At 36.7% G+C, this 20,082-nt stretch overlaps 1 protein-coding gene across 2 annotated transcripts in view; it reads right to left on the bottom strand.

The window, feature by feature from the left end:
• Positions 1–20,082, bottom strand: part of LOC131304395 (cleavage and polyadenylation specificity factor subunit 3-I-like) — a 39,944-nt gene that overhangs the window by 8,626 nt on the left and 11,236 nt on the right. The window contains exon 1 of one of the 2 annotated variants that reach the window (XM_058331617.1): positions 4,181–4,201. The exons of the other annotated variant lie outside the window; for it this stretch is intronic. The gene's annotated coding sequence lies outside the window, so the exon portion shown is untranslated. Of the gene's footprint in view, positions 1–4,180; positions 4,202–20,082 lie in introns of those variants that run through there. 2 annotated transcript variants of the gene reach the window in all.

Below are 20,082 nucleotides of genomic sequence, written 5' to 3'. Positions count from 1 at the left end.
GGCCTTTACCCATTTTTTCCCTCAAAATTGAGTCAAGTTTTGGATAAAACCCAACTTAGGTAGTAGCATCTCCAATGCCAATACCTAATTTTTATCCAAAATTATTACTCACTCCGTCCCTTTTTAGAATTCAATATTCTATTTTGGGTTATCCCTTAATAAGTGTTTATTTTGTAAAATTAGTAGGTAAAAGTTGGTACATTCTGTATTTTACCCCTAAAAGTATATATTCCTTTTTTAAAAAGTTAGTGAGTCAAAGGGTAATGATGATGTCTCAATAAAGGGTAAGTAGGAAAAGTGGAGGTAAAAATTGATATGAAATGTGTAATCATGATGTCTCATTAACAAGTTAGAGTTACGAAATAGAACATTTAAAAGGGACGGAGGGAGTATTATTTTTTAAACATTCTTGAGGAGAGCTGTGAGAGCAACAAGTGGCGGAGTTTAGAATTTTGTGGTTTTTTTTTTTTTTAACATCTAAAACCTTATATGGAAGTCAAAATAAAATTATTTTAGTACGTAGTTTAGTATTTTTTCAAACCTGTTGACTCTCCTCATATTAAATGATTAATTATGTCATGCAATTATTTATCATGAAAAGTCCACCCTTTTGATTCTCATCGTGATTTACAAGATCATTCAAGTTTTGATCGATCTTCCATCATGTAAAAAGCGTACCAATAAAAGGTAAGCAATTTATACCACTCAATACCAATTGAATCCAGAGCATCCCCAATGGAGATGTAAAATACATCGGGATGAATAATTATAATTGATAAAAAAAAATGGTTAATAGTTAGGAGATGTGCTTTTCCCCCACACCCCCCCGCGACCCCACAACCCCATTTCCACTATTACCCCACCTCTTTCTTTCCAGTTTGCGCGCCCCCCCGCCCCCCCCCCCCCCCCCCCCCCCCCCCCCTCCCCCTTTATTTCCTTTTCTTTCTTTCTCGTTTGAATTTTTTTTTCTATTTTTTTCTCTTTATTTCCTTTTCTTTCTTTCCCGTTTGAATCTTTTTTTTTTCTTTTTTTAATTTTTGATTATTTTCTTTATTTGTTTCTTTTCCCATTTACCTCCCTTATAGGAAAATGAGAGAAAAGTTGAAGAGATTGAAGATGTGAGTTGAATGGCTTGATAAATGGTCCTATTTATAGGAAAATAAAGACCCCCCCCCCCCCCCCCCCCCCCGGATTTCCTTTCTATGGTTTATTTGCTCTATGGTCATATCCAATCCAATTTTAAGCATGCTAAATCCTTCCCCTCTCTTGCCATTCTATCTTAGGTACAAGACTGTGATTATGTAGGTTAGTATGCATATATACCTAGAAAATCTAGGAAAGACTACTTGTAAGACAATTAATACATTCAAGTCTATTTCTAGGCTTAGTAAAGTAATTGAGAGAAAAAAAAGTGTCTCAATTGATCATGTTTATCCGACTATTTTTTTTCCTTTTTTTTTACTTTACAGATTAAAAAATATAGTTACAAAAATAAGTGTTCCAATTTTCAATCCGTTTGAACCGGTGCAAAGATGTTATTTTTCTGATCATTTCATCATAAATGGTCGTAATAAATTTTTTGCTCTAAGACCTTTCAATGGGCACCCTAAGAGAATTCTAAAACTAAATGAGGAATCAAAAATTTACTACGATCATTTAGGATGAAATGGTCAAAAAAATAACATTTTTGTACCGGTTCAAACGGATTGAAATTTGAAACACTTATTTTTTTACACCATTTATATATTAAAAACTATAGTTAAAAATTATGTATTCAATTTTTTAGTTAAAAAATATCGTTGAAACACAAAATCCTCCTTTTACAGCCTCCAGAAATAACATTTTTGGCACACAAATCAACATTTTTGGACCAGCCGATCGTTGCCTTATCTTGGCACACGAATCAACATTTTTGATACTTGTCTTTTGTTCACACTCTAAGCACGAGGTGTAAGCATTGCCTCTAATGAATCCGACTGTTTTTTTTTCCTATATACATATTAAAAAATATAGTTAAAAAAATAAGTGTTTCAATTTTCAATCCGTTTGAACATGTGGAAAGATGTTATTTTTCTAATCATTTCATCCTACATGGTCGTAATAAATTTTTTGCTCCAATGTCTTTCAATGGACACCCTAAGAGAGCCTGTAACGTCCCGAATTTTGGGAACGTTAAATAGACAATTTCATTGAAAACCTAAATAGAGTCTGGCTTATTATTACATCATAATCTTAACAAAAGTACTTTCATTCAACAAAATAAGGGGGAAAACTAGGGTTCTATCTACTGCTTCGCTTGTTCCTCCATCCTGGATAGCTCATCGGCTCTAAAGGCTTCCAAGGTGTAGAGTTCACCATGTTCGTCTATAAGATCTGATACATTATACCAGTGTCGCCACCAATATAATATGTCAGGGTCACCGAAAGGTAACACCGTGAGCTACAAAAGCTCAATAGAGTAACCTATACTCACTAACCCCTAACTTACGAACAAACGATCATAAATTCAATGATTTCCACATAGTTCATACATATTCGACAAAACAGTTAATAATGACGCATCCACATTCATTATCCAAACTAACGTTGGTGTCCATGATTTTCTGAGTTTCTCCTACGTGACTTCTTGTAGACCGTGTCACTATTTTCCACATTTCATAACCATATCAACATTTTCAAAATCGTCATTTTACACACCCAACCTCGGTTCCGCCGCGCCGGTCTCCCGCGTATCCTCACAATGGTTCCACCGCGCCGGGTTCCCATTGGCATACAAAATTTGCATTGGCTTCTCTCCGCGGATAACCAAGCTACTCACCCAACCTCGGTTCCGCCGCGCCGGTCTCCCGAGTATCCTCACAATGGTTCCACCGCGCTGGGTTCCCATTGGCACACAAAATACATACCATACAATGGGCTACCACGTCCGGCCACATTGCGGTTTTCAAAACATTTCACCTTTTCAAAACACGCCTTTTCATTAACCACGCCCTAGGTGTCATGTTTCTACTTTTTCGATTTTCGTGTCTCATTTTCATGCAACGACTCCACGGTAGGACTTTTCACATACGTAATCATACATCATTCATTGTAATTTGAAACTTACTAACAAGATCATCCAACTCTATATTACTAATCATGCTTAATTTCCTACTTAAAGCATAACGCCACATGTACGGACGCCTTTGGAGTGAAAATCACTTATACTTTACAACAAGACAAGTAATACAAATAATTCATAATACATGCTCATAACCATCTAAAGATCAAAATACGAATACTTCTATCAATGATAAAGTCTTATCTTTTGAAAAAACCCGTTATTTCTTCCTTTGTGGGAAATTCAAAACAACACATGTTTATTAGAGTAAAAGTCGATTATCCCAACATATTCATACTTCCATTAGCGAGAATAAGTTTACTAATTATCATGCATTTCAAAATATTATAAGTGATAGATAACCTTATATACGGAAAATCTACTTATACTTCCAACATACGGTTCTACGTTATACATTGAGTTTAGTGGACAAGAGATTCTACCTTTCTTCTTGGCGGTAATGACGACTACGGAAAGTAAGTTGACGATTGGGAGGAATAACTTCCTACGGTAAGCTTCCGTTAGCTTCGAAAGAGAAAGGTTTCTCTCGAAACTAGTTCGTGACTACAACTACTAAACTTTATGGATCGAAAGGGAGGTTTGGGATGAGTTTCTTGAAAAACTTCAAGAACTTCAAGAACAAGAAAGAACTAAGCAAGAACAAGTAAGAACACAAGCTTTCTTAGAGAGAGAAGTTGGAGGATGAAGGTGTGAGTTGAATGGCATGAGGGGGGTCCTATTTATAGCAAAATTTGGACTCCCTCTCCTCCCCCTTGGCCGGCCCCTCTCCCTCTCTTTATCCCATGGATTTTGCTCCATTGACTTGTCATTTCAAGCCTTTAACCAAGATCCTAGCCTCCCTCACTTGTCAATCCAATATTAGGCAAAATCCTAGGTTATTATGAAGGGTTTATGGCTTTTCTTGTCCTAGAAAGAGTTTACTTGTAAGGAAAAACAAAATCATGGGCTAGGTTTATGACTAAAGTAGCCTAGAATGGGTTGGCATGTCATAAATAGATTTAAGGCTATAAGGTAACTTGTTGGAGTGAACAATACACAAGCACACACACACACACACACTCTCCCTCTCTCTCTCTCTCGGCCTCCCCTCTCTCTCTCCCTCTCGGCTTTTTCTCTCTCTCTCTCTCTCTAGTACTACATAATATATATATATATATATATATATATATATATATATATATATATATATCTACATATGTGGTTATCTATGAGTAAAAATAAATAGTTTTAGGTCTAGATAGTCTTAAGTCTATTTGGAAGAGAAAAAGTCAAGGGGAGTTTTCAAGTGACTACTCAATGGAGGAAAATTTCCTAGAAAGCGTACTTATGCAAGTATAGGCTCATATAGGCATGCTAACATAGCTTATGAAGTACATATATACATATATATGAGTATATAGGTATGTCTAGGAAAGTAACTCTAGGATAATTAGGTTTAAGGCTATACCTTAGGTTTGCATGCATGTCATGCATAAAGATTACCACCTTTGGAAGCAAAATGATGGTCATGACTTGTCTTGTCAAGTTATATATACATTGGTAAGTCAAATGTTCTATTGTCCAAGAAATAAAAATTCCCCTAGCATTTATTAATCAATGGTTAAAGAAATAATGATGGTAGTCATGGCCTTTAATGACTAGTCATGGGTGAAACGATTACTCTAATGGCCTAATGGTCTAATTACGGTTAGGAGAGGTTCATAAGGCTCAAAGATGGTCAAAAAGGTCCATTTAGGGTTAGAGAAAAGTAACTAGGTGAATTGGTAGTCCGCTTCCTCCAACTAATCGGTTGGAAACTAACTTTACTAGCCATGTAGGGCTTTTAATCAAGAAATGAAATTTAAAGGACTAAAATCTAATTATGACGGATTATAGAAATTAAAAAGGAATATTAAAAGTAATATTAAGTAATTAAAAAGAAATTTTGACAAATAAATAAAAAAAATTTATTCATTAAAAATTTCGAGTCGTTACTGTAACAACCCTGATTTTTAGTAAGTAAAAATTTCGTTAAAAATTTGAATTTTATTTTGATACTTGGATTCGCTTCCAAAAAAATTCCTTTTGTATTTCTAATAATCCGTCATAATTAGATTTTAGTCTTTTAAAATTATATTTCTTGGCTAGAGATTCTACTTGGCAAGTATAGTTAGATTCTAACCAATTAGTTAGAGGGATCTAACTACCAATTCATCTAGTTACTTCCTCCTAACCCTAGATGAGCCTTTTGAATCTCCTTGAACCTTTTGAACCTTTCAAACCCTAATGAAACCTTTTGGACCTAGGTTATTGTTATATATATATGACTAGTCAATCAAGTCATGCTTGTCATCTTGGATCTTTATCCATTGGACGATAAAAGTTAGGGAAATTTTTATTCATTGGACAATAGACTTTCCATTAAAAAGATATATCTATGCTAGATTGTTAAGTACAAAGATATAGTTATATATAGGTATATATACACATGCCTAAAGGACATATGGTATTATTCTAGTGTCTATAGTACCTCACCCTTTTATCCATTGGTCAATAATCGCTAGGAAAATTATTACCCGTTGGATAATAGCATTAGTCTTGCCCACAAGTACAAAGGTTATTTAATTAAATCATTTCCTAGATTTCTCATGGGATGATATACTTATGTATATGTATATATATATATGTACTATATAATATATTACCCTAAGATATCCTAGGTACATAATCTAATATTTTAATGGAGCATGTGCCTAATAGGTCTATTTTAATAGGGAATTTAGATCTTATAATTTTTTATTGGATATTGAAAATCTACATAGATTACATGGGTACATATGTATATCATATTATATAAAAGCCTAGATTTCCTAAAGTACATAATTTATTAGTTTAATAGAACATGTGCCAAATTGGATTATTTTAATAAGAGATCTTGATTTGGAAATCTAGTACTTGTGTACGTTTATATACTTAGTCATATTTATATACATACTCATATATGTTGTACAAGAGAGAGAGAGAGAGAGAGAAGAGGAGGAGAGAGAGAGAGAGAGAAAGGGAGAGAGGGAGAGGAAGGAAGAGAGAGAGAGATTGGGTTGTACCTTGACATTGATCTTCCATGATCTTCTTACATCCTTTCAATCTTGGGTTGTATATCTCTTCAAGCCATATATAACTCCCATTGTCCTTATTTGTACAATTACAAATATAAAACCATGTACAAACCTCCTTTCTCCACCAAATCTTTCAAAATCAAATCCAAAGTACTAAATCTAGCCATGTAAGCCTAGAACTAGGTAGAGAAGTGCAAGCAAATCCTTGATCTTTCAAAGAAAGCATGACAAGTTGAATAAAAAAATGAGATATGGAGAGAGAGAGAGAGAGATTTCGAGTGAGAGGGAGAGAGAGGGAGCCTTGGCCTATACATAGCAAGTTATTCCAAGCTTAAACTCACACCTTCACTCCTTTGCTCTCACTTCTCTCTAGAAACCATTTTCGTTTTCTAGACAGCCTACTGCCCTTCGCAAATCCTCATTTTTCTCCTACTTAAAGTAGTTCTTAGAACCAACTCCCTTTGAGAAAGTTGTAGAGCACTTCGAGACCTTCAAGTTAGACCCAAGAACCACCCTAATCGGTCAAGAAATGACAAAGATATTGACATTCAAAGTTCAGTAAAAATCTCGGATTTTCAATTCCAGACAGCATATTGTCTCTTCCTTTATCACCATTTTTCTCCTACCTAAAGTAGTTTCTAGGATCAACTCCCTTCACAAAAGTTGTAGAGCGCTTCCAGAGCTTCGATTTGACCCAAGAACGATCATATTCGGCCAAAGATTGACCGAGTTACTGCCATCCAAAGTTTGATCCAAATTTACGAGTTTCACCACCCGTAGAATTTTCCGACTAGCTTATTCGGCCCCGACTAGTTTCGGATCAAGGTAGATTTTCTCTACTCACTATCCCTAAGTATACATTGTTTGTAATGCATGATTGTTAACAATCTTATTTTCGATAGTTGAAGTATGAGCATGTTGGAATAATTGACTTTTACTTCAATAAACATGTGTTGTTTAGAACTTGTCAAAAGGAAGAAAAAACGGCTTTCGAAAGATAAGACTTATCGTTGATAGAAGTATTCGTATTTTGATCTTTAGGATGGTTATGAGCATGATTACTAATATAAAATTGGATGATCTTGCTAGTTTAGTTTCAAAATTTCAAATAAATGATTTATGGTTGTGAAAAGTCCTACCGCGGAGTTTATGCATGAAAACGAGACACGAAAATTAAGAAAGTAGAAACATGACACCTAAGGTGTGTTAATGGTAAAGTATGTTTGAAACCATAATGTGGCCGGACTTGGTAGCCTATTGTGTGTGTGGAAACCGCGATGTGGCCGGACTTGGTAGCCTATTGTGTGTGTGGAAACCGCGATGTGGCCGGACTTGGTAGCCCATCGTGTGGATTGCGAAAACCGCAACGTGGCCGGACTTGGTAGCCTGTTGTGAGGATGAAAACTCGCAATGTGGCCGGACTTGGTAGCCCATTGCGTGAATTGTGAAAACCATAATGTAGCCGGACTTGGTAGCCCATTGTGAAGATTGCCAATGGGGCCGGACGTGGAAGTCTCATTGGTAATATGGCTTGGTTATCCGCGGAGAGGAGCCAATGCAGATTTTGTGTGCCAATGGGAATCCGGTGCGGCGGAACCATTGTGAGGATACTCGGGAGACCGGAACGGCGGAACCGAGGTTGGATGTGTAAAAATGATTTTGGAAATGATGATTTGATTTATGAGAAATGGAAAATGAGACACAGTTTACGATGAGTCGCGTAGGAGAAACTCAGAAAAATCATGGACACCAACGCTAGGAAGATAGCGAATGTGGATGTGTCATTGTTATTCATTTATGCATGAGTTATGAGTTTGTGTGCTATATCTATGACCTGCTATTTGTAAGTTATGGGTTAGCGGGTATGAGATTGTTCTGCTGAGCTTTTGTAGCTTATGGTGTTACCTTTGGAGACCCTGACATATTATACTGGTGGCGACGCTGGTATAATGTGTCAGACTTTGTAGATGAACAGGGTAAGTTGTACACCTTGGAGGCTTTCGGAGCCGAAGAGCTGGCAAGGATGGAGGAGCATGTGGAGCTATAGTTAGGAACCTTAGTTACCCTCCCTCGTGTAATAAAAGTACTCTTATGAGAATTATGATGTAATAAGAGCCAGACTCTGTTTAGAATTTTAGTAAAATTATCTATTTAACGTACCCAAAATTGGGGGCGTTACAGTTACAGAGTATTGAAACTAAATAATGAGTGTTTATTGAAATGCCTTATAACAAAAAAATTCATTATAACCATTTAGAATAAAATGATTAAAAAAATACGATCTTCCCCCGGTTCAACTTAATTGAAAATTAAAGCACTTAATTCTTCAATTATATTTTTTAATATAGAGAGGGTGTATTTATAGAAATTAAATAAATTAAATAAAAGTAATTAAATAAAGAAATAAATTAAAAAGTGGGGGTACTTTGGGTGGGGGTGGTTTGCCGGGGGATAATCCGGGAAAACCAGTGTGGGGTCGGGGGGGGTAGTGTGTGTGTGTGTGTGTGGGGGGGGGGGGGCGGGGTGTTGAAGCAATTTACAAAGTTAATTAGATATGAGATAGAACCCATCCCTCTCCAATGGTGAAATGTAAAAAATGGATGGATAATTAACTAATTTTCTCTCCTCCTTAATTTTCTCCAACTTTCTCAACCCTAATTCAAGTACGACTTCTGTTGAAAAATAATTTTGGTATCTAGTAATCAAGGACTTAAAAAAAAAAATTATTCCGAATAATTTTTTTTTTACTTCTCATCCACTTCAATTACATCATTTACTTCATCCATTTACTCCCATCAACTCTCAACCGCATCATTTACTTGATCCATTTACTCCCCACTCTCAACTATACCATATATTTCAGTTATTTACTCTCATCTACTCTCAACTACACCATTTACTTCAGCCATTTACTCATATCTACTCTCAACTACATCATTTACTCCCATTCACTCTCAATTACACCATTTACTTCAATTATTTACTCTCATCCACTCTCAACTACACCATTTACTTAAGCCATCTATATATAGACATATCCTCCCCATTCTTCATTCTCACACTCAAATCCATATACAGTCTCCCCTTTCAAAAAAAAAAAATCATCATGAGTAGTTTAACCCAAAGAAAATTACTGAGAGAATTTGACGGATCTTCTCCCGATGACGATGAGATTGCAATAGTGCAATTGATCATGACCAGGCAGTACCGAAAATTTCAAAGAAGACGCCAACAAGGAGGTCATGTTGGTTCTACAAGAGGTCGAACTTGGATCCCCCATGACAGAGTTGCTGCCGACCAATGAATCAATGCTGATTTCTTTTGTGAGTATCCGTTCTATGACGAAAAGTTGTTTTGGCAATGTTTTTGAATGAGTCGACCCTTATTTCACAAGATCTTGGGTCAACTCCAACAACATGACGTGACGTTCGTCCAAAGGAATGATGCGACGGGAGCTGCAGGTCTTTCTGGTATCCAAATGATGATAGCAGCTCTGACGATGATGGCATACGGGACGCCTGCTGATAGTCTTGATGAGTATCTCAAGATTGGGGAAAGTACAACAATTGACTCTCTTCGAAGCTTCTGTAGAGGCGCTATCTCCATTTTTGAAGCAGAATACCTGAGAAAGCCAAATGAAGCAGATACTGCAAGGCTCCTACACGTAGGCAATCAACGTGGTTTTTCTGGAATGCTAGGCAGCTTGGATTGTATGCACTGGCAGTGGGACAAATGTCCAATTGCTTACCATGGCTTCTTTAGCGGCCACATCAGAAACCACACTTTCATACTTGAAGTAGTTGCATCGTATGATTTGTGGATTTGGCATGCTTTCTTTGGCATGCCTGGGTCATTCAACGATATCAATGTGCTTGATCAATCTTATCTCTTCGATGATCTCAGTGTCGGTCGTGCCCCGCCAGCCCATTTTGTCGTTAATGGTACTCAATACAACATGGGGTACTACCTTGCTGATGGTATCTATCCAAAATGGGCGACTCTCGTCCAAACCATTTCTCAACCATGAGGAAGAAAGAAGCAACACTTTGCGAGCATGCAGGAGACATGTCGCAAGGATGTTGAAAGGGCATTTGGCGTACTCCAAGCACGCTGGGCAATTGTTAGAGGACCGATGTGATTCTAGAATGAGGAGGATCTAGGCTACATCATGAAAACATGTGTCATCTTGCATAACATGATAATTGAAGACCAACATGATCACGATGCTAGTGATGAAACTAATGAACTTCTTTCTTCCAGCCCAATTCAAGTCTCAAGAGATGTCACACTCGCATTGGTTGATTCTTTAAAAATAACCCCAGGATTCGATCAAATGAGGCACATCATTCCCTCCGCAATGATCATATTGAACACCTTTGGGCCCGTAATGGAAAGGAAGACTAAGGTTCAAATGGTTATGCTCTAGTAATCTTCTAACACGTTTCCTGTGTCGTGGAAATTAGCTAAATAAAATGAATTTCATTTTCGAGTATTGTACTTCATTAGCTAAATAAAAATGCATTTTATTATCGAACAGTACCCAATGATTATATCAAAGTCATAATTACTAAAGACTATTACATATGATAATAAAAAATTACTACAATCAATAATCGGGAAAAATCAGGAAAATAACCATTCGAACTTGAGCTAGCCATCCATTTAGCCAAGATTTCACCCTTACGATACTGGTAATAAGCCTTCATTTGGGGGTCTTGAACCAAATCAAAGTCCATTTGCATAATTCTATCTTCCATCTCTTTTTCCTTCATTGCTGTCTTCCTCTCCTCAAGCGTCACCCTCCTCACATCATTTGCCGTAGTCCTTTCCAAAGCCACGACTCTTCTTGCTTCCATTTCAACTCTCTTACCTTACTTGTCAGATGTAGTTTGGTTGAATTTTTCCATCAAGTTTATTCATTCACGTTCCTCAGTTTCTAATTTTTTGGTCTTCAATAGTTTTGCCTTTGATGCCTTACATCCAGGAGGTCTCTTTTTTGGAGATTGAACACTACATCCACTCATAGGATTGCTATCTTCCAATATAGTTGCTGTGTTCGGAACTTGAGAGAAATCAGGAGACTCTGAGTTTGGATTTTGAGAGAAATCAGGAGATGGAGGGACTGAACTCATATCCATTTGTGAAGATCTTGGGTTGGACCGGGTGGGGGTTAAATCCGCCCACTTCATATTGTGTTCTAAGATTGCCCAACAACAATCCAAATTGGCGAAAGGTTTCTTCTCAGTGTCTTTGTAATGTTTCTTCGCTAAATCAATCTATACACATGATAACAAAATAATTTAATTAAAGAATCAAAATAATAATATTAGCAAATTATTATCAAAATAACAATAATAATAATATTCTCGGTTTATTACCTCATTTTAATTTGTCATTCCACTTTGATGTTGCCTTAAATGTCCATGATATTTGTTGCAAGCATGCTTGATGACTTGCCATCAAGACTTGATAAAAGCATCCGATTGTACATCGCCTTCTGTGAATTCGGTGTATTTTTTTGCAACCTGATCCCATAATTTAGATCGTGCTTGGTTGGTGCCGACAATCGGGTCTTGACTAATGCACAAGTAAGCATTACAAATTGCTTCATCTTGATCAGAGTTGAACGATTTTCCTCTCGCACTACGATTTCCCTCTACCATAATTGATACACTATTTTTTTGGAGGGTGTTTGTGGAGAATGGATAAATTTTTTGTTGTGTAAAATCCTATTCAAAACACACATTTATAGGTAGGAAAAAAAATTACCGTTACTATTTTTTGTGATCCGTTGGCAGCCAACAATCGGATCCTCATAAAAAAAAAGCCAACGGTCGGATCAAAGACCCATTGGCTGACATTACAAGCCAACTTTACTCTCTCTCTCTCTCTCTCTCTCTCTCTCTCTCTCTATGAAAGAACAGAAGATACAAAATCAAATCCCCCCTCTCTCTCTCTGAACCAGAACCCCCCGCCCTCTCCCCCCCCTCCCCCCCCTCCCCCCTTCTCTCTCTCTCTCTCTCTCTTTATGAACCGAAGAGAAATCTTGGCTGGAAGGGAAATCTTGGCTGGAACTCTGGAACTCTAGAACTCGACGAGGAAAAGGAAAAGGGCTGGACGAGCCTTCATCTACGCCTTCCATGAATCGTCAAGAATCGGGGTCGCAGACGGTGATCTCCAGACTTGGAATCAGTTTTCGGCGAGATTCCGGCGTGTTCTTGCTGATTCCGGCATGTTCTTGCAAATTCCAACGACTTTTCAACGAATCAGGTAACTCTAGCTGTCTACAAATCTGGTAGAATCAGTTGGGTGATGACCTGTCAATTTATAGCTGCAGCCAAAAGGGGATGAAAATATACATCTCCTTTTCCATTTGTGCTATTTTACATCCCATTGGAGCAAGTTTTCTTACATCCTGGTTGTATTATAAGTATAGAACCTGGTTTCATCCTCCATTGAGGATATGCTCTCAGGATGGTAAATAGAGAGGTATTTGGATTCTCCCATAGCAAGTGCAGTGAAGTTACACCAGAAAGGTATGATGGCTGTTACATCCTCTTGTGCCTTGCCCCTCTCTCGCGTCAGGGTCTTGGAGGCTAGATCATCGGGCTTTTTGACTTCAAATCTTCCCTAGCAATGGGGAGGGGGGGAGTAATGCATAATCCAAACTAACCGAAGCAAGCAGTAGAATTGCAAAGAAGCTAAAACTTAGAGAGCGCAACAGGACCAGCGCTTGATCTAATTTAGATGAATAGCTACAATTCCATTCTTCAGCTGAGGAAGAGCATCCAATTCTTCCGTAACATCCAATTTGCTACCCGACACGCGAGCTGCACAATAGGAAGGTAGTATGGCCCGTAACTGTTTTTTTTTTTTTTGCTTTCAAGAATCCATTTTCGAAAGTGTTTTTTTTCTTTTCTTGAAAAATGGCCGGTTTCCAAGGAAATTCCTTACAGAAGTTATTGAGAACATTACAAAAATGCATTATCAATATATTCAAGCGTTTGTTGTTTTCCAAGAACATAATAGTTTTCAACATCCATTCCTTTATAAAAACGAAGAGAAAAACTTCTTTACTGAGCAATCCATAAACTTTGTTTACAGTGCTCAATCGTGCACGTCCAAAAGTGTTTTGAATAGTCCAGATTTTTAAAAAACTATTCGCATGAATAGTTAAACCATTCATGCGAATAGTTTTTTAAAAAACTTTAGACCATTAATTGCTTAAACGGACAACTAAAATTGCTCAATTCTATAAAGAGCCACTTTGCGAGCAACAACTCCGAAAATAAGTTTCTCTCAAAAGCAAAACGCAAGGCTTCCATAAAGTTTAAAATGTCTTTGAAGAATCTTAATGAGTGAAGCAAATGCATGCCAAGATACAACCTGCATGCCACGATATATACAACCTCTGACCAAAAGGTCATAGCCAAACCACCGCCTAGATTGTTTGTGCTGTATTTGGATGAGTTTTTGAGAATTTTTGAGTTTGATTTTTGAGTAATGAGTGATGAGAAAAATTAAGATAATGATTGAAGATAGGAATAATGAGTGAAGAGTAATGGAAAGATACTCCGTAAATGATAGTAGTAATAATGATAAAAAATATGAGTAATGATTGAAAATAGGAGTAAGAGTATTTTTTGAGTTAAATTTTTTTATTTCAAAAAGGCATCCAAACAAGACATTGATTATTTCAAATAAACCGATTTTGATTAGCAAAAATGTTGGAAATGGGTTTATGGACATTTCCTGTAACGCCCCAAGCAAACCACTGGCCCAGTACCCCGATTTTGATCCACAAGCTATACCACATGGCCCAAAAACTTAAGCACAAGGTACTAGTAGTAGCCCACAAGGTTTGTTATATGCCCAAGATCATCCATGTAGATTTTCGATGTGGGACGAGGTGTTACAATTTCCAATTTACCCACACACACCCCCACCCACAAAAGGGATCTTGGTAAATGCTGAATACCCCTCTTCCTCAACTTTTACATTTCACAGAAGTTTTTCCCTCCTTCAATGATGATTGTTGCTCATAAAGAAGGTAATGAGATGTTGGTTTGAACCAGTCTACTGGTACAGGAAATCTGTGCATAGATTATGCACAGATTTTTATGTGGGGTTCACTACAGGTCCCACACAAGTGATCCGAGCCGTTCATTATGTTTAAAATATTTTTTCAAAGTGCTTCGCGAAAAATAAGCTCAATCCGATACCTATAAGTGCTTAATTTAATCATCTAACTTTTCATTCAAGATTTTAGAGAATGAAAAGTTAGACAATAAGATCAAGTACTTATAGGTATCGAATTGAACTGATTTTGCATGAGGGCCCTTGAAAAAATGTTTTAAACATACTGAACGGCTCGGATCACTTGTGTGGAACCCTTAATGGACCCCACATAAAAATCTGTGCACAAATTAGCTGTGCCAGTAGACTTTCTGTATTTACGTACACGTTGATCATTATTCAAGACTATTAAGTATGCACAGATTTGGAACTCGTCATTGCGGGATCAATTAATGCATTGTACCTTGCCCATTTCTTACTCTTTATTAATCTGGACATCAGATTAATGGGAATAAATTAAGGCATTAATTATGTGGTCATTAGTTTCAACATTAGAGCATCCGCAATGTAATAATCAAAATTGGATAACCAAAAGTTGCCACATCATCTTTTAATTATCCATTTAAGACATTGCTAAAGTTAGCAATGTAGAGGTCCATAATGTAATAATCAAAATTGAATAACCAAAACTTGCCACATCACCTTTTTAAACTATAAAATTCTAAAAACTAATTTTTTGATAATAATTTGAATACTTTTTTTGGAAAAAAATAACAGTTTTTTTTTTAAGAAAATTGTTTAGTGAAAAAAAAAACTCTGTTTTTTTTTTTTTGAAAAACTCACTACAAGAAAAATTCAATTGGGTGACGAATGAAAATCGTCGCAAATTGCATGTTTTTCGTCACAAATAATATAGGTGGCGAAAAAAAATTTGTTGACTAAAGGTTGTCGAGGATTTCTACCTAGTGACGAAATCTATTTTTCGTCACCTATAGTGCCTTTTGATGACGAAATATTTTGTCACCAAAAAGTGAATAATTGGTGACGAAATTTTTTTCCTCGCTTATTGTGCTTTTTGATGACGAATTTTTTTGTCATCAATTATTCCTTTTAGCGACGAAAAAATTCGTCACCAATGTGACACATCGATGATGAAATTTTTCGTTGCAAAAAATGTTTTCATATGGGAAAAAAAATCATTCTTTCTTGCTCCTGCTGGGTTTCGAACCTGAATCTATTGAGTTTTTCGCGCAAGTTCCAACCATTTGCACCATACACACTTTTCAGTAAACATTTGAAATATTTAATATATAACACATATGTTTAACATGAAAATATATTTCGAATGTAATTTTAAACCTTTAAATATTAAAATTAGCAAATTTGATAAACATGAAAGTTGTAGGCAATTGAGTTATTGTTCAAACCCAATTTGAATTATCTCAATCGGAGTTTTTAGTAAAGAGTTACGTCCGAAATACATTTAGTGACAAAGCGCAATTCATAAATTTCGTCACGAAAGGTGCCCATTTGACGACGAAATATATTTTTCGTCGCTGAAAGCGTTAAAATGGTGACGAAAAATAATTTCGTCACCAAAGTTAAGCATTTGGTGACGAAATAAATATTTCGTTACTAAATTGCTCACATTTGGCGACAAAATATATTTTTTGTCACCAAATGATTATCTTTGGCGATAAAAAATAATTTCGTCACCTTTTTTAAGCTTTGGGCAACAAAAAATGTATTTCGTCACCAAATGGGTACCTTTAGTGACGAAAATATTTTTTTCGTCGCTAAACAGGTATAATTGGTGACAAAATTATTTCGTCACGGAAGTTATCAAAATAGTGACGAATTTATTTTTTCGTCGCCAAATATACTCATATAGTGACGAAATTAAATTCCGTTGCCACTTTTTCGTCGCCAATTTTAATTTTTCTTGTAGTGACTGTTGGAATCCGTTTTTTTTTGTAAAAACACTTATAATTTTGTTTTAAATTTTTTTAAAAGTTTCTGAAAAAAAAAACAATTTTTAAAAATAATTTTGTAGAAACATTGTTGAGAGAGAATGTTTTTATGTAATGATGGGTGTACTTGGTTGAGAAAATATGGGGACCATTAAATTTGATTATTGGCAAAAAGGTTGCTAGTTTTGATTATTCAAAAGCCAAAATTTGATACTCCTAAGTTTGGTTATTACAATGTGAGCACTTTTTTGAGCAAATATTGCTAACTTTAGCAACCTTTTGGTTTTGATTATTACATTGTGGATGCTCTTAGTCACAAATAATTACGAGACGCGACTCATATAGAAAAGACATAAAAAGCATTAATGAGTGGTTACATTGCAAATTACTACTCCTTCCGTCCCTTATTTAGAGTCCAGTATTTCATTTTGGGTTCCTTAATAAGTGTCTATTTTGTAAAGTTAGTGAGTAAAAATTAGTGCATTGTCTATTTTGTTTCTAAAAGTAGATTATATTTCATTTTGAAAAGTTAGTGAGTAAAAGTGTAATGATGATGGGTAAGTAGGCGAAGTGGAGGAAAAAGTTGATGTGAAAGGTATAATGATAATATCTTTTTAATAAGTTGAAGTTACGAAGCAAGACACTTAAAAATGGACGAAGGGAGCATTTGTTACCCTTCTCTTTTTAGAAGCAAACACCACAAAGATTGTTTTGTTCTGATTTTTCTTTCTTTTCTTTCCACAACCAAGCTTACGCAAACGGTAATCAACTATTCACAACATGAAACGCTAACTAAATCAGTGCAAGAAATAAGCTCAATATTACCTAAGCCTAAAAAATCTTTCAATAGACTACAATCATGCAACTGGAGAAGCAATTACCGCTGAAAACACACGACCAGAAAAGACAGACAGGATCGATCTCTTACTTCGTTCAATACCCAACCAAAGCTGGCACAAACCCCTCCAAAATCACGAAATGAGCATAAGTTATCCCTCCCTGGACGTTTTCACTGGTTTCTTGGCTCAATAAATTCAACCAGTGGCTTTTCATTTGGCTTGGCGCATAATTGAGATTCCTTTCCGGCCAACTCTTTTTTTAACTAGCAGACCTCTATCTGTGGAAACAAATATATTACAACTACCACAATAGAAAAGATTGATACCTCAAGCAACAAAATATGTAAAGGTACTGGCGCATGCCCGTGCGTGAAGGCATGATTCGAAGAATTTGTTATTCAATATGGCTTCGAATGTCCTAAGTGTGAGCGAATTGCCCATATCTTAAGGTCTGGTGCAACTTGAAATTGAGTTTGCAACAACTGAATTGTTTAAATTAATTACGTACCAATTAGAAGGCATTTCCAAATCCTAACCATTAATCGTCCACAATTAAAAAAAATAGAAAATTAAACACCACGTTCAGCCATAGAATTTTTGACTAGCCTCACAAACAAACTTGAATCACCCCAAAAGCATTTTTTTTTTCCCAATAAGCTTCAGCCTTATGAATTCATGGTCTAAGACCTTATGGCTGCAATATTCTTAATATTTTCTCCCTACTGAACAAATTACAATTGTAACTAAACCTAATTGATGATATGACGCTCTCAAGTTCACAATCACATGCACTTATCTATACGGATTAACCTCATATTATCCATGGAATTCTTATTTTGGTATTGATTTTTTAGAGCGAGAGAGAGAGAGCGCGACATATTATCAATGGAATTCCTGTTTTGGTATTGGTTAGTGTGTGTTTTGGAATCGGATTTTGGAATAAACAAGAGAGAGAGAGAGAGACATTGATTTGGATCTTCCCCAAAATGGCAAACCCCACCAGAATCCCCACCTTTGGATTCAAAGGACCACACCGTTAGATTTATGTATATATAAGATTCAAAAACTAAGCTTGGGTGTGTGTATATATAAATGGGTATCAATATCAATAGTCCCAAATGTTTTTCTGCAAATGATAAGAGATTGAATTAGTGAAATGGTACCATGAATATAGCCTATAAAACTACGTAAATACAGCATACAATTTCGATCATGGGGCTTCTGGCTAATACAAAGACCGTGCGTACGTAGTCAACATGAAGCCTAGCAATCGATCTAGATACTGACACATAGATTAGCGAAGGACAAAACCCGTTGGTACTCATGTGAAAACTAACATGTATAAGGATATGCAGTTATCACATGATACCATGCAGAGCACAAATTAATTAAGAACACATCTCAAAAAGATAGCAGCAATCTGGCTTTAAGGGTACAACAAAATGTCCGGGTCATGCAACACCTATGAAAGAGCTAGGTTTCTCATGTACCATTTACTTTGGAAAATGATTACCAGTCTACAAATATAATGCTGCAAGAAAACTTTTATTTAATTCAAACTATAATGAGAAGTATTTTGTTACTACTCTAAATAAATTGACATTTCCGAATGTATTGGTGGAGAATATCGAAGATATATATAGTAACACTATATCAAGAGATAAGTATGAGCAACTAGATCGAGTTAACATAATCTCGTCAACGTGTGTGTACATAACATCATGATCTCACGCAGATGAACGAACATTTGCGAAGGCTGCCGATTTGATGAGCCACAATCGCACCATACACCCTCGCGTCAAGGTTCTCTGTGAAGAGAGCTGTTGGGTACACCCAAGTGAAGTGGGTGTGAGAGTAGGGGATAAAACCCCTTTGGCTTTTCTCCCCTTTTGTATTGACTGCGTTTGGCAGTTGTGTGGGTATGTGCCAGACGTGAGTGAGGCACAGAGAGTGTGCCGGTTTGGAGCTCCCCCAGCTGGGGGAGCGGGGCTCCTCGGAGATGGTCGGATACTCTGTCGGAGAGCCACCAGAGTGAGGGAGAGAGAGAGGAGTGGGGAAGCCGGATTATGGCTATCCCGATGAGGTTTTTTTCATACTTGTATATGTGATTTATACATAGTGGAGTTTTTTCTTGGATATCTCTCGTTTGTGCTTGGTTTATTTTTGTGCTTGGGCTTAGAGGTGCGGTTCCGGGTCTGGGTCACGACCCAACAAGAGCTAACTTTTTCTATTGTGATTTCACTCGGGAACAACACAACAATGTCCACTCTGAGTACAAACATGATATCAAAATACTTGTTATATTATACACGAACTGATTGGATGTATGTTAAAAAAATTTTGCTCGAAACCGCAGCACTGTCACCTGGGCAAGCCAAGGCGCCATTGCTGCGGTCCCGCCAAGTGACGAGACTTTGAAATTTAGATTCGGAAACTTCGTATTTGTAATTTAATCACTCTAGTATTTGAACTGCTAGTTTTTTTGTTGGACTGCTAAGCCATTTGAACTGTTAGTTTCTTGTTGGACTGCTAAGACATTTGAATGGTTAATTTCTTTGCTAGTTTCTGTGTTGGATAGACTGCTAAGACATTTGTTGAATGGACTGTTAGTTTCTTTGTTTGTGTGTGTGTTTATATCTGTCTGTTGAAGTTTTGTGTTCACGTCGAGGCTCTTCCTTTTGCAATACTAATTGATGTTGGACAACTAAGTAAAACACACGTGGAATTGATAGCGATTCAGGAATCGGAATGCGACTCTGAGTATGAACACGATCAGGGAGTGCTTCCGCAGGGGCTGAGATGCCTCAGAAAATATCGGCAAAGCTTCGGCATGACTATGGAAAAAGATGAGGATCGTCGACTGGAATTTGGAAAGGCTATATAAAGCTATTTTGACATGGGTTTTCTCGGGATTGGGACTTAAAGGATTTTTCTCGGGATTACTTGGGCAGGGCTTCACTGCGTTTTTTTGGAGCTCGGAG

Source organism: Rhododendron vialii, chromosome 10a (genome assembly GCF_030253575.1).
Source record: "Rhododendron vialii isolate Sample 1 chromosome 10a, ASM3025357v1".
In the NCBI taxonomy this organism is placed as follows: Eukaryota; Viridiplantae; Streptophyta; class Magnoliopsida; order Ericales; family Ericaceae; genus Rhododendron; species Rhododendron vialii.
Note: the sequence above shows the minus strand (reverse complement) of the source record. Positions and strands in the feature narration are given on the sequence as shown.